Source organism: Lipotes vexillifer, unplaced genomic scaffold (genome assembly GCF_000442215.2).
Source record: "Lipotes vexillifer unplaced genomic scaffold, Lipotes_vexillifer_v1.1 scaffold263, whole genome shotgun sequence".
In the NCBI taxonomy this organism is placed as follows: Eukaryota; Metazoa; Chordata; class Mammalia; order Artiodactyla; family Lipotidae; genus Lipotes; species Lipotes vexillifer.
The window spans coordinates 3,550,561-3,563,986 of NW_006796752.1; positions in this window are offsets into that span (position 1 = coordinate 3,550,561).

Below are 13,426 nucleotides of genomic sequence, written 5' to 3' on the forward strand. Positions count from 1 at the left end.
AAGCTCAGGGCTGAGACGATAGCTTGGAGGTAAACTGGCTCCCTGGGCCAGTATAGTCCTCAGATGTGGGCAAGCAGGTCTCTGCCCTGGGCCGGGCCTCAGAGGGCCCAGTGCTTTTGAGTGACCTCCTTAGAATATTCTAAACCCACCTGGATATCTGGGCTGGGCTGGGCTGGCAGCACCAGCTGGGCCGGGTGCCCAGAGCTTGAACTGGGCCTGTGAGGGTGATGGTCTCCAGAAGACTGTTCCTCAAAATTTTCCAAGTCCCACTTGGATGACCTAGAGCAGCCAGAGCTCCCCTCCTGGCAGAGCCCCCAAGCCAGGATCAGGACCCACGTGGGCCCGGGGTCCTGTCAGTCTCCTCTGTGGTGTCTCCAACTCTCTGCTGGGGTGAGCCGCATGCCCTGAGGAGTTCTGGAGCTCATACCAGTGGTGTCGTCCTGGGGCTTGTGCCTGGGCCCCGCTTCCCGGAGGGCAGCCTAGTGAGTGGATTGCTCCTGCTGGCCGGCACAGTATTTTTGTGTGGGCTCACATGAGTTTGAGTCACGCGGGACTCAGGACAAATTCAAGGGTCTGGGCTGCTGTCAGCTCTGGAGCCTGCATGTGTGTGTCCACGTTTCAGCTCTGGCCCGGCGGTGCTCTAACCACAGCGCTGCCCTGGGGCCACAGCACCCTAGAAGGGCAGGGGTGGCAGCGAGTGGTCCCTGTGTGCCCTCCCCACCCTGCCGGGGGCCTCCACACCACCTGTCCGGCCGTGCTCTGGGGACTCCCATCTCTTCCAAGGACTTCCAGACCAGCTCGGCAGCAAGGGGCCTTTCCCACGGGTGTCTGCACTTGCTGTGAGGTGATGGGGAGCGTGAACGACACTGTTCCTTTCACTCTGGCCAAGGTCTCCCTTGCCTCTCCTTCCATGGTGTGTGGAGGGCGGGGGTGTGGTCAACGGGGAAAGAGGTCACATTCTAAAAATTCCATGACTGTGACCTAAAGCGTTCCTGAGGGGTCACGGTTGGAAGATGTGCTCTTCTATGGTCACACTGTAAAATCCCCAATGGTAAATTGAACATAATCTGAAAATAAATAAGTGCTTTTCCTTTTTTTTTCATACTTTGGGTAAGACTTGCATTTGTGATCGTTATCAAGGAAGCACCGTTACAACCTTTGAGAGAATCACCGAAGCCGCACCGAGGATGATGCAGTGGGACTTCCCTGGTGGCCCAGGGGTTAAGAATCCACCTGCCAATGCAGGGGACATGGCTTCGAGCCCTGGTCTGGGAAGATCCCACATGCTGCGGAGCAACTAAGCCCGTGCGACACAGCTATTGAGCCTGCCCTCTAGAGCCCGTGAGCCACAACTACTGAAGCCCACACGCCTAGAGCCCATGCTCCACAGCAAGAGAAGCCAGCACAGTGAGAGGCCCATGCATCGCAACGAAGAGTAGCCTCCGCTTGCTGCAACTAGAGAAAGCCCGCACGCAGCAACGAAGACCCAACGCAGCCAAAATGAATGAATGAATTAATTAATTAAAAAAGAAAAGGATGATGCAGTATGGGATGGACATTAAATAAATAGTATTAGAGAACCACAGAGGCAGGGAGGTCTATGTTGTTTCAATATAAACAGGTTCCGAAGAGCCACAGCATTGTGAGTAATAACAGCCTTGCTACCTTTTCCTTGAGGTGAGATTTATGAAGTTCGCTGAGAATGACAGCCTTGGCCATAAACAACATGAAGAGATGGTTCCTGGACTAGACAGGAAGGGATGGGGCCTGTATATTACAGAGCATCTTTAGTGCTCTGACTGGACAATAAGCAAATAATTAAGTACCTCTTCAATCCATCAGCGTGGCTCATGTGACCCCATGAATTTTGGTAATACATTATCAAATCAAATTGTTTATGTTGACAGCGCCACAAAAAATTTTTGCCTGGGACCTGCATTCCCTAGGAGAGGGCCTGCCATGGGCAGTACTTGAGAGACTGCAGGCCCTGACCCATCACCCCTGTGGGCAGCTGCATCTATCCTGGTCTTGAGGGAATGGTCACTGTCCTCCCTTGGGACCAAAGGCCTGCATCCTGGGCCTGAGTGCCTGCCTGGCCCGCTGTACTGGGTGGACACAGGGGACAAGAGATGTGCGATGGCATGAGAGACCTGGAGTAGGGGAGGAAAAGGTCATAGGCCAGGAGGAGGAGACTGGTGAGGGAAGGCACGTGGGTCAGTCTCTTTTGGAACCAGGTGAACAGAAGCCAGGCATCATGTGGACTCCTCCATCCCTCACCCCCTAGCGGGGGTCACCAGGTCCAGACAGTTTGCTGCATGCTGTGCTGCAGGAGGGACTGGGCTGGTGGGGCTGCTTCCCGGGGAGTGTGGCCATCAGGATCTTTGGGGTTTTCTTCTTGGGCTGCTCAGATTCCTGCAGATGGCTCATCCAGTGTCGCGGCTGGGGGTTAGGAATGTGGCTGCCAGTTTTGGGGAACAGATGGGTGAGGAGGCTATGGATGGGGCGCATCTCAGTATTCAGCATGTAGCTCCACATATGATCCCGCTTTCAGTGTGGACCCCTGCCCTCACTCTGCCTGGCATGCCAGTCCAGAGACCCTCAATTTTACCCTTTCAGAAAAAAACACCTCCAGTGTCTGTTGGAATGGGAGAAACGATGGGGTGGGGTGGGGGCAGGGATAAGTCTTCAGTTCTCCTGTTTTTGGCTCCAGCTTCACCAGCATTTGTCCTCCCTCTCCACTTTCAGAGGTACCTGGTGCCACCGATTCCTGAACCATTTGGCATTTCTGGGTATAAATAGGATCTTTTTCTTTACTGCCCCACAGCTCAGGATTGAACTTTCTTGGTTCTGGTACACTGGTTACCGTCTGTCTAGCTGCTTTCCAGCTTCCAAAATGTTGCTTTTGACATCTCTCCTCTTCTCTCTTTCCTTATGGATTTTAATATTAAAAACATTAAAAAAAAAAAGGATTTCAGAAAGCAGTGGAGATGAAGGCATCGGCCCAGTGCACTATCATTAAGCTACCAGAGTGATCTTTCAAAAGTTTAAATGTGATGATATCTCCCTTCTGTTCAAAAACACTTCCATGGCTCCTGACTGGCAGCAGGATAAGAAATAGAAATCTGGTGCATGGTGTTTTTTGTTTTTTTAAAGACTTTTTTTTTTGATGTGGACCATTTTCAAACTCTTCATTGAATTTGTTACAATGTTGCTTCTGTTTTATGTGCTGGTTTTTTGGCCGTGAGGCGTGTGGGATCCCAGCCCTACGACCAGGGATTGAACCCGCACTCCCTGCATTGGAAGGCAAACTCTTAACCACTGGGCCGCCAGGGAAGTCCCTAGTGCATGGTGTTTTTAAGGATCTGCCTCAAGTCAGAGTTTACTCCTTTCATGGACCAGACTGTACTTGATTCCATTAATTTTAATGAAACAGAAATTTTAGGACGCCTAGAGAAAGGAAGAGTTAAAAGTTCACTTTTGTTCTCTGTTAAATGCCAATGCTAAAAGAGTACTTGGCTGTCACCTGCATAACTTTTTCTCTGGGAAAATTTAATTGCTGAGTGGTACTGAGTCCTGAGCTGGCTGCGCTTGGGGCTCAATGATGGTATAGTGTGTGTGTGTGTGTGTGTGTGTGTGTGTGTGTGTGTGTGTGTGTTCACACCTGCGGCCTGCAGCCCTGAGTTGGTGCAGGGAATTTCCGGTTTATGTTGCCAGCAACGAGAAGGCAGACTCTTTTTTTGTATTTTTTCCGGGGCATAAATTGCAGCTGGTGATAAAATTTGTTCAATCCACCTCACTCTTATATCACATTGGACCACACAAATGCTTGGCCTATGTTATCCCATTAGACCTACACCAAAGGGACAGGCTTTTCCCCAGATGGCTAGAGAGACATACATCCACAGGGTGAGCTGGCAGGACCATCCAAAAGGTGGGGGTCTCCCTTTGGTAGATGGTGCTCAAAGACAGAAAGTACTGATTTATTTACTCTGTTACCATATCAAAGAAGCATGCCATCATGAGAGGCTCTGACAGAGCGCTAGGACCCATGGTTACTTTGCTAAAATTCTCTTTAAGAAGGCAATAAAGGCTCTTGTCCCTTTTCCTCAAAACAAGACTGTATGATCCTGCCACGCGAGATGGTTGTTCTCTTGCTCTCTATACATCCCTCCTCGACCAGTGCCTGTTTCATCCACACGCTGTCCACGACTGACCTTCCTACATTCTTACCCTCACCTCAGCTAATGGTTGTTCTAACTTTAGATCAGAACATCTCCACCTGATAGCTTATCAAAGGGGCAGTGAGGGGCGTGCCCTTCTGCTAGTTTTCCTGGTAACTGATGAGCCAACCTGACGTCAATTCCCCCATGACTGGTAATCTCCCCCTGCCCTGGGGAGCATAGCCTGCCACCATGTCCTGCCTTCCATCTGCCGCACCCAGTGGGGTGTCTGTCGCTCCAAGACACTGCTTCAGATATGTAAGCTCCCGCATCCATTAAATCATTGGTGTCTCTGTCACTGACTCCAGGCTCTTTCTTTGGTGTTGAAGCTGGGAAAACACATGGTTTATTAGGCCTGCCGAGTGCAGCCCAACAATTGGCAGAGCAGCAAGGAGACGTAGAACACTTCTGTGAGCGCCGAGATGTTGGGAAATAGGGACGGGGAGTGGAAAGTTGTGGGGAGGCCTGGCCACTAATGTGGGGCCCGGATGTTTCAGGGCTAATCCTCAGGTGGCCATCCACTAACATGTGGAGCCCTAAAGTGTTAGAGAACACAAGTTCATGTGCCCCACGCACAGTGAGGCCAAACAAATCGAAACGTTGGAGTTTGCAGCAGAGAAAGGTTTACTGTAGGGCCAAGCAAGGAGAATGGGTGGCTCATGCTCAAAAACCCCAAACTCTCTGATGATTCTCAGGGAGAAGTTTTTATAGGCAAAATTTCGGGTGAGGGCTGCAGGGTGTGTGACTTTCTTCTGATTGGCTGGTGGTGAGGTAACAGGGCCATGTTCCAGGAATCTTGTGTTCAGCCTGAAGTTACCATCCTCCATCTGAGTGGGGGGCCTTAGTTTCAGCAGAAGAATTCAAAGATATTGTTCTGTATATTCCTTGAGGAGTAACAAGGACCCTGAATTAATCACTGCCCTAGAGTTTCTTTTTTTTTTTTAACTTATTTTATTTTTTTTGGCTGCGTTGGGTCTTTGTTGCTGCGTGCGGGCTTTCTCTAGTTGTGGTGAGTGGGGGCTACTCCTCATTGCGGTGCGTGGGCTTCTCATTATGGTGGTTTCTCTTGTTGCGGAGCACGGGCTCTAGGTACACGGGCTTCATTAGTTGTGGCACACGGGCTCAGTAGTTGTGGTGCACGGGCTTAGTTGCTCTGCGGCATGTGGGATCTTCCCCAGCCAAGGCTCGAACCCATGTCCCCTACATTGGCAGGTGGATTCTTAACCACTGTGCCACCAGGGAAGTCCTGCCCTAGAGTTTCTTGATTGCTCCAACTTTGTTTCTGCATTCCTTACTTCCCTGATTAGCAACTGTTTGAATCTGCTCTTTGGTATTCAGGAAGGTCTAGGAGGCTGAAGTCTCCCATCCCCCCTCCCTGCAAATAAGAAATAGGGGACTTGGAAAGGCTTTCATGCCCAGGAGGGCCCCACAGGGTCCTGCTTGGTTTCAATCCCCGCTTTACTTCGATACTCCTTAATCCTGACGAGAACTGGTGTTGGACAAGACAGAGAATATCGTTTTGGATACAGAGGTTAATCATAAACTTGTCAGAGGAACTTGGGTTTAGGGGGACTCGGTTTCAAAAGTTCCTGGGGTGATCCTGAAAGTTGCAGGGGTAATCCTTGGGTGGCTGTCCACTGGTATGTGGTAATCCCTGTGGTGGCTGTCCTTGATGAATGGAGGCCGCCTAGAGAGTATGGAGAACTCATAGACATCCCTAAGGCTGTTGCAGAGATATTGGCTGTCATTACCGTGGGAAAAAGAAGTTAGACAATAAGGTGGTGGCCCCAGCTGTGCCTGGCCATTGTTTTTTCTGCTTTTTTTAAATTTATTTTTTGGCTGCAATGGGTCTTTGTTGCAGTATGCGGGCTTCTCATTGAGATGGCTTCTCTTGCTGTGGAGCACAGGCTCTAGCCATGCAGGCTAAGGAGTTGTGGTTCACGGGCTCTAGAGTGCAGGCTCAGCAGTTGTGGTGCATGGACTTAGTTGCTCCGCGGCATGTGGGATTTTCCCGGACCAGGGATCAAACCCATGTCCCCTGCATTGGCAGGCAGATTCTCAACCACTGTGCCACCAGGGAAGTCCCTGGCCATTGTTTTTTATATTAAGAAAGGCCACGGAGGCTGAGCTAACAGCGGAGGCGAAGGTTAACTTGAATGCTGATTCATGTTCCTCTGAAAGTGAGGCATGTGCATGTGAGTGAATGATATGTATTATTGTCTATTCCTGTTATTTGTTTAAACTGAATTGGTTATTTAGAAACTGAAAAAAAAAACCTGAAAATGTCCTGCCTGCTGTCTGCTGCACACGGTGGGGTGTCTCTCCAGGATCTTGCTTCAGACGTGTAAGCTCCCCCAACCATTAGACCATTGATGTCTCTGTCTCTGATTCTGGGCTCTTTCTTCGGTCTCGAAGCTGGGTAAGCACTGGGCTTGTAGGCCTGAGGGTGCAGCCCACCAAAGACACATTGATTTTCCTGTTCAACCACAGAGAACTACCTACGCCTGCCAGGCAAGGACCTACCTTCTTTTTTTTATTTTTATTTTTTATTTTTATTTTTATTTTTTTTTGTGGTACGTGGGCCTCTCACTGTTGTGGCCTTTCCCATCGCAGAGCACAGGCTCCGGACGCGCAGGCTCAGCGGCCATGGCTCACGGGCCCAGCCGCTCCGCGGCATGTGGGATCTTCCCGGACCGGGGCACGAACCCGTGTCCCCCTCATCGGCAGGTCGATTCTCAACCACTGCGCCACCAGGGAAGCCCGGACCTACTTTCTTTTACGTGAAGTTTTGTACAGTTTATTCCCTCTGCCTGGAATACCTACTCTGACTTTTCTACTCCAGCTAGGTTGACCTACTTGCTATTTTTCAAACATGCTCGGCGTCTCGCCTCAGAGCCTTTGCACTGGCTATTCTATCTGCCTGGAACGTTGCTCCCCCATGTCTCCAACGTGGCTTGCCCATCATTTAATCGTCTTCACTCAAGTCCTACCTCTTGGTCATCACTGTAACACTCTCCACCCAGAGACCACCAGGAACTCACCTGCAGTGGAGTCAGTTGGGTTTATTGCTCGTTGCAGTGGAGAACGCATACCATGGGGAGCTGCGAGGCCTCAGTGTGGGGTGTCAGAAAGGACTTAGGGGGTTTGGGCTTGTTTCTATCTAGATCCATCACGGTCACAGAGTGGCCTTGTCTGAGGTTGATGTTCTGTGGAATTTTTTATATTCCACAGGAGAGCACCACAGCCTAGCTGTGAGTGCCAGGCCGAGACCTGGACAGGCGCGACTACTGTTCTCTTTAGCATGATGGAATCCCCAGTGCACAGGATAGATGCTGAAGGAGAGGGCGGCAGATGTTGAAAAAAAAAGTGTTCAACGAATTGATGAAGTTTGTCCTCAGCACATTCTAACTCCACATTCAAGTGCCCAGCCATCAACCTCTCCTCTGGGAAGCGTCCTTGATAATCCCAGGCTGACCCTGATCTGTGCTTCTCCTGTGCACTGCACCTCTCTTTATAGCAGTCATGAAAGAGTCCTGCAGAGAGGGTCTGCAGTCAGCCTTCCCACCCTGCTGTGAATGCCTTGAGGGCAGAGATCGCCTTTCCCTTAGAACCCCGATGTGAGCACAGAGCAGGTGCCTAATAATTCACTGACTGACCAGCTGAAAGCCCAGCTTGGCTGCACTTGAATCATACCTCTGGCAGGCGTGTGTTCTGAGAGTATGGTCTGCAGGCCACTGGGTGGGAAATAAACAGGAGCCGCCCAGGCACCAGCAATCAGAGGATATGTTTGTGAATCTGCGATTCTCAGGGACAGCTTAGTCTGGAGGACTTTGGCCCTCATGTAGGGCCTCTGCTGTATGGACTCCATCTGGGCCAGGTTCCTCCTCAAAAAAATCCCCCCATCACAGCTACCCAAGGCCAAGAAGAGGCTGATTGAAGCTCATAGGTCCCAGGAATAGGATAGGAAGGGGTTATAAGAGCCTAGGCACATCCAAAATAGGGGTCACGTATATGGGAGATAGAGTTATCTGATTATCTGGTTCTATCCTCACAGCAACCCATTAAAATAAGAAAGTATTACCCTTATTCATAGATGAAGAAGCAGAGGCACAGAGAGGTTAAGTAACTTGCCCAGAGACACACAGCTAGTGAGTGACAGAGGTGGGATTCAGACTCAGGTCTATCTAATCCCCAAACCCATGTTGGACCGGGGCACAGACTGCCTTTCCACAATCCTCTGGGTGGCCTCGATGGGGGTGGGGATCCTCTGGACATTTGTGTGTTAAGGAACCCATTCAAATAGCTCTCTGGACCAAGTGGTCCCTAGAATCAAGGTTCTGATGCTCAGAAGCGCCAGGCAGGAAGTAGCTGCCTTCACAGAACTGGCCCAAGTTGGGTGGGCTAGGTTCTGGTAGAGCAGGAGAGACAGTAGAGAGAATTCCACCTTGGGGCCTGTGTAAGTGAGACCTTCAGGCTGCCTGTGCCATCTCCACAGGCCCCAGGTCAGCTGGGATTGGACGTGCATGGAAAATCTTAATCCGGTGGGCATCTCCTTGGCTGTGAGCGCCGCAGCTTCTTCTTGTGGCCACTGGGGTCCCAGGGCCACTCCCTGCTGTTATGCTCAGGCAGGCCCTGTTCTGCTCTGAGGAGAGAGGAATGGATGCTGCTGAGGCCTCGTCTGTGTCCTGTGGCCTCCACTGTCAAAGAACAACTCACAGAGTGTGTGTGGAGTAAGTGGGCTTGTGAGTAACTTGGGGACATGCAAACTCTACCTCCTTTATCCTGAGGAAGGAACATGTTCTGTCAGAACCACAGATAGCACTCATAGCAAAGCCCATGTATAAAAGCCTACTGAATTTTTATAAAATGATCTTTCCTCTTTTACATTTAATAAGAGGAAACACAGGACTTCTCTATAGGTATGGCAACCACACAATGCTGTTCCCAACTTCCAGCCAAGATGGCGTAGTGAGTTCATTCTGTGGCCTACGCCCTCTGTTCCAAATAGAGAGCAATAATAAATAAGATAGAAAAAATGATAAACAAAAGGACATAGTTGGGCCCTAAACCAAGATAGATATCTTTGTGTACGAGAAGCAGATCAGAAATGCAGTGTGTTGAGTGGGGCTGAGCGCCTGGTAGCCTTGGGGCCTAGAAGAAGCAGTAGCTGCCAGAGGTTTAGCTCCTGGTTACAAGTTCTGTGTGAGACAGGGGACAACAGCCAGGCTCCTTGAAGCCAGGGGTGAGGTGAGGCTCTCTCTGCTTGTGAAAAGAGGCAAGGGAAAAAAAAAAGCCAGCTGTCCATGTACAGCCTGGGGCTTGAAATGTGGGAAGATGAAGACAGACTCTTGACTAGGAGCTGAGCCAAGCCACCCTCTGGCTACATGCCTGGGTGTGTGATGTCCTCATACCACAGCAGAGTGGGAGCCCTAAAGTGCTATTCTAGGACCCGGTTTTCAGCTAGGCCTGGAGTCCCAGCTCAGGACAGAGACAGAGTGAAAAACAGATATAAAAACAAAATTCAAAAATTCTCCGACTCACTGAGATTCAAACCAAAATACAAGGAAAAAAACTTAATGGTAAGAAAAACAGTCAACAGAATCAACATTTGGAATTTAAATTCATTCCAGATTAATTAAATTTTGTGAAAATCTTATAAAGAATTAAAACTAGTGTTTAGGATGCCTAAAAAGGCAAATGAAAGCTTAACATTAACAAGAAATGAATGGAGGCAGATAGAAATGAAATGAGAACAAGGAGATACAAAAAGAATCAATTAGAGATCTTGGAAATGGAAACATTGATCATTAAAAAACATAGTAGACAGAATAAATGTAGACTAGATATGAAGAGAGAGTTAGTGAGTTAGAAGACATTACTTAGGAATTAACACCAATACAGTACACGCAGACAAAGATTAAAAAATGTAAGAGCAGTTATGAGACATGATGGGTAGATTGTATGAAGGACAATGTATGTCCAATAGGAGTTTTGGAAGAAGAAAGTGAATGGAACCAGAGTGACGTAACACATGAGGAAGTAGCAGCAGAGAATATTTGGGGGGAAACTGCAGACAAACAAGTGCAAAGAGAAAATGACCTTACAGTAGACCTGAAAAAAAGATTACTTATAAAGGAACTTCTGGCCTCAGCAAAAACCAAGGCCAGAGATGTTGGAGTAGTAGCTTCAAAGTGCCAACTGGACTTTTATGCCCAGATAACTTATAGTTAAAATGAAAGGAAAAAGGGACATTTCCATACATACCCACATTGAAAGAATTATTATAGGATGTACTGCAAGAAGAAAAGATGAACCGCGCAGGCTCAGCGGCCATGGCTCCCTAGAAAGAAAGGGAAGGGTGCAAGAAACAATGTTAACCACAGAAAGTGATAAAGATATGTTGATAAATCTAAATGAGCATTGACTATAAACAAAATTTTAAAAATTCTTTTTTTTGTTAAAGATATACATATACTTATTTTTAAATATACATATTTAAAAATTTAAAAATTCTCGAAGACTCTAAGGATGGTCCCCAATGATCCATGCCTCCTAGCCATGCCCTTGTGTTCTACCCTCCCACACTGAATAGAGCTGACTTGTGTAACCAGAAGGATATTGCAGAACATAATGGTGTGTGATATCTCGGTTTAAGTGATGAAAGACATTGCAGCGTCCACCTGGTTTTCTCTAAGCTCACTTGCTCTGGGGGGAGGAAACTGCCATGGGGGAAGGACATTCAAGCAGCCCCAAGGAAAGGTCTGTGTGGCAAGGAACTGAGGCCTCATGCTGACAACCAGCACCAAATGCCAGGAATGTCAGTGGACCACTTTGGAAAGAGGTCATCCAGCCTCAGTCAAGCTTTCAGATGATTATGGCCCTGGCTGGGATCTTGACTGTGATCTTATGAGAGGTTCTCAGCCAGAACCACCCAGCTACACTCCTGAATTTCTGACTCACAGATACTAAATGAGATAACAAATGTTTATTGTTATTTTAAGCTGATTAGTTTTGGGTGATTTGTTATACAACAATAGATAATTAATACAGGCATACCTCATTTTATTGCATTTTGCCTTATTGTGCTTCGCAGATGTTGTGTTTTTTACAAATCACAGATTTATGGCAATCCTGCATTGAGCAAGTCTATCAGCACCATTTTGCCAACAGTATTTGCTCATTTCATGTCTCTGTGTCACATTTTGTTTATTCTAGCAGTATTTTACGTTTTTTCATTATTATTATATTTATTATGGTGATCTGCAATCAGTGATCTTTGATGTTACTGTTTCAAAAATTTACAACTCATTGAAGGCTCAGATGATAATTAGCATTTTTTAGCAATAAAGTATTTTTAAATTATGTTATGTACATTGTTTTTAAGACATAATGCTACTGTGTATTTAATAGACTACAGTATAGTGTAAGAAGAATTTTTTTAAAGATTTTTTGATGTGGACCATTTTTTTTTTTTTTTTTGCAGTACGCCGGCCTCTCACTGTTGTGGCCTCTCCCGCTGCGGAGCACAGGCTCTGGACGCGCAGGCTCAACGGCCATGGCTCATGGACCCAGCCACTCCGCGGCATGTGGGATCTTCCCAGACCGGGGCACGAACCCGCGTCCCCTGCATCGACAGGCGGACTCTCAACCACTGCGCCACCAGGGAAGCCCCCGTGCGTAACTTCTATATGTACTGGGAAACCAAAAAATTTATTGCAATATTTTATTGCAAAATTTAAAGCAATATTTATTGCTTTATTGCAATATTCACATTACTATGGTAGCCTGGAGTCAAACCCACAATATCTCCAAGGTACACGTGGATAACTTCTAATGAAAAATTGCAGCCCCTTGTCCCTCTTACCCCACCCCAGTTCCCAACATCTAAAGGCAAACACTTTCAACTCCCTTTAGCTAGTATTTTGTTGTTTTTTGCATCTATGTTTCTATATACCTTGTTTATATTTTTCTTAGTTTTCATTAGGTATTATATATTGGTTTTCTATTATGAAAGATATTATTTTTCTCCTTCCCCAACTCTCCACCCCTTCCCTTTCAAAGTAATTACATCATATTTTCTAGTTATTCAATGCTCACATTAGTATTACTATATCAGTACTATTCACAGCTAAACTTTGTATTGTGATATGATTACATTTCCTTTCTTTTATCACTTTTCCTTTTCCCTGGTGATAATAATGATCTGTTTTGTTTGATTAGATTTCTATTCCTATGAGTGACTCATCTCTCAATATGTCTGAACGTGTTAGGTAATCTATTTTTTTTTTTTTTAACATTTTAGGTAGTCTATTATTTTCATGTTTTCCTTGGGGACATTTCCTCCTGGAACCGTCTGTCCTCCTGTTTCTGTTGCAGGTGGCTGTGCCTAGGCCTGTTGTCCAGCTGTCTTCCTGGGAAATCTCTTCTCTGTCACCATGGGGATTCCCTTTGCCTACGCCTTGTGTCTTGTGTCTTCCTCTTTCTTGATGTATTCCCTCATTTTTATGGAGTATATTCTTCAGGGGCTTCCTACACAAGAGTGTGTAAAACTTAGGCACATTTTTTTGAGCACTTTCATCTCTGAAAATGTCTCTTCCACCATCACATTTGAGTGATGGTTAGGCTGAACATGTAATTCTGGGTCAGAAATAATTTTCTCTCAGAATTTGAAGACACTGCTCTATTATCTTTTAGCTTCCGGTGTTACTGTTTAGAAGTCCATTGATATTTTGATTCCAGATCCTACATAAGGACTCTTTCTTTTCCTGGAAAAATTTTAGGCCCTTTCTTTTATCCTTATTGTTCTGCTATTTAATGATTATATATTTGGTGGGATATTTTCAAAATTAATTGTCCTGAGAATGTGGAGACTCTCTTATTCTAGAAACTCATGTCCTTTCTTCTTAGAAGTTTTTCTTAAATTATTATTTTTAAAAAATTAATTTTTATTGGAGTATAATTGCTTTACAATGTTGTGTTAGTTTCTGCTGTACAGCAAAGTGAATCAGCTATATGTGTACATATAGCTTTTTTGGATTTCCTTCCCATTTAGGTCACCACAGAGCACTGAGTGGAGTTCCCTGTGCTGTACAGTAGGTTCTCATTAGTTGTCTATTTTATACATAGTATCAATAGTGTATTTATGTCAATCCCAATCTCTGAGTTCCCGCCCCCCTTTCCCCTGTGGTATCCATACCTTTGTTCTC